We start from the raw sequence: 1595 nt of genomic DNA, 5'->3' as shown, positions 1-1595 counted from the left end.
ATGAGTACAGAGCAGGTGATGTGCAGGTACCATGTGCAGTGTCTGTTTTCACATGATTTGCCTACAAGCAAATCCTCCACCACCTTCAGTACTACCAGAAGGGACAGTGTGCCTACAGTGCCTGGTACAGGTGTGATCAGATGATGCTCACAGTCCCCCACTGCCCCCAGTGTGGTCCCACCGCCACAGGGAGCACAGAGCAAGAGGAGGCTCAGGGACAGAAATCTGTGTGGCTGGAGTGAAGAGCAGCAGAAGCCCAGTGCCCTCAGAGCAGTGCTGTGCTGCAGTGACCAAAATAACATCTGGAAGTGAAGCCCCATCACCACTTGGAAGCAATTTGCAGTGGACTGGGAGCTCCTGTGGTGACAGGGAGCAGCTGTGTCCATACATGGTGGGGGGAATGTGGCACTTGGGAGAGTGCTGCCTGTCGTGGGTGAGATATGTGGGCAGCAAATGCTTCACCCTTTCAACCAAGAACAGAGGAAAGATCACAAGGTTATGTGCATGGCAACATTTGGGCTTGATATGGAGAAGGCCTTTGCTTTCCAGGCCTGTCAGGTCAAGGTGTGCAGCATCTGTGTGGAAGTGCTGTGTGAGAAACCACCAGCCTCTGAGAGGAGGTTTGGGATCCCTTCCAACTGCAACCACTCACACTTCTTGTCCTGCATTTGGCAGTGGAGACGTGCCAAGTAGTTCAAGAAATCCATCATCAAGTCCTGTCCAGAGTGCAAAGTAATATTCAAGTTTGTCATTCCCAGTGTGTACTGGGTAGAAAAGCAGAAGAAAAATGAGCTGATTAAGGAGTTTGAGCTGAGTGGGGAAAAAGGCCTTGCAAGCACTTTGAAAAAGGGAAAGGAATGTGCCAGTTTGGGTGAAAGTGTCTCTGGAAGGAAGTTTTGCAGGGAACAAAAAGGCTGAAGGAGGTAACAAGGTCCTGCAGAAATGTTGGATTCTCTGAGTAATTGCTCTGTATGCTGGAATGCACAATTGGAAACTACTCTTCTCCAAACAGTGACTGCCTCTACACTATGGCAGGAGCCCAGGACCTTTGTTTCCCTGTCAGCTGAGCTATTTCCATGTTCTGACTCACCCACGGCTGTTTCTACACCAGTAAAAGCAGCAGCATTTGCAGCATTGTTCAAGCCCTCACAGGTGAAAACAATTATGAGGCAAAAGTTTCCCCACAAGTTGCACCGGTCATGCTGAGTTTTTCACTTTTCCTTTGTGGGTGTTGCCTCATGTGTACAGCATGACCATGGTTCTCTAGGACAGAGGGACACAAGTGACAAATTGTCTCTGAGTCAACCTCAGGACTATTTCTTCTGCTGCCTTCACCTTTCTGCACTCCCCATGCCTGTTGTGAGTGCAGCAGTCACTTCTCACTGTCCTGTGTAGCTCCTTTAATTAATTAAGTTCAGGCAATCTTTAATTGCTACTTCTTCCACCTTCCCTTGAAGAACAGTGCTTATATTTCCTTCTGGATATAAAGTGTAATTCTTTTCAGCTAGTTCTGTTTTGTTAAATCCCTGATGAGTTGATCTTAAACTGCTGAGCTTTGCTTTCCTCTTCTATGAGGCAGGACAAGTGCAGCACCC

At 48.1% G+C, this 1595-nt stretch overlaps 1 pseudogene; it reads left to right on the top strand.

The window, feature by feature from the left end:
- On the top strand, positions 1 to 962 carry LOC128944814 (E3 ubiquitin-protein ligase makorin-2-like; annotated as a pseudogene).
- The last annotated feature ends 633 nt before the right edge of the window (positions 963 to 1595 follow it).

The sequence above is a fragment of the Melozone crissalis genome, unplaced genomic scaffold (genome assembly GCF_028551555.1).
Source record: "Melozone crissalis strain CALT ecotype California unplaced genomic scaffold, PUWL_Pcris_2 ptg000061l_1, whole genome shotgun sequence".
Taxonomy (NCBI): Eukaryota; Metazoa; Chordata; class Aves; order Passeriformes; family Passerellidae; genus Melozone; species Melozone crissalis.
The sequence above is the reverse complement of the archived record's forward strand: the minus strand, read 5'-3'. Positions and strand labels throughout refer to the sequence as shown.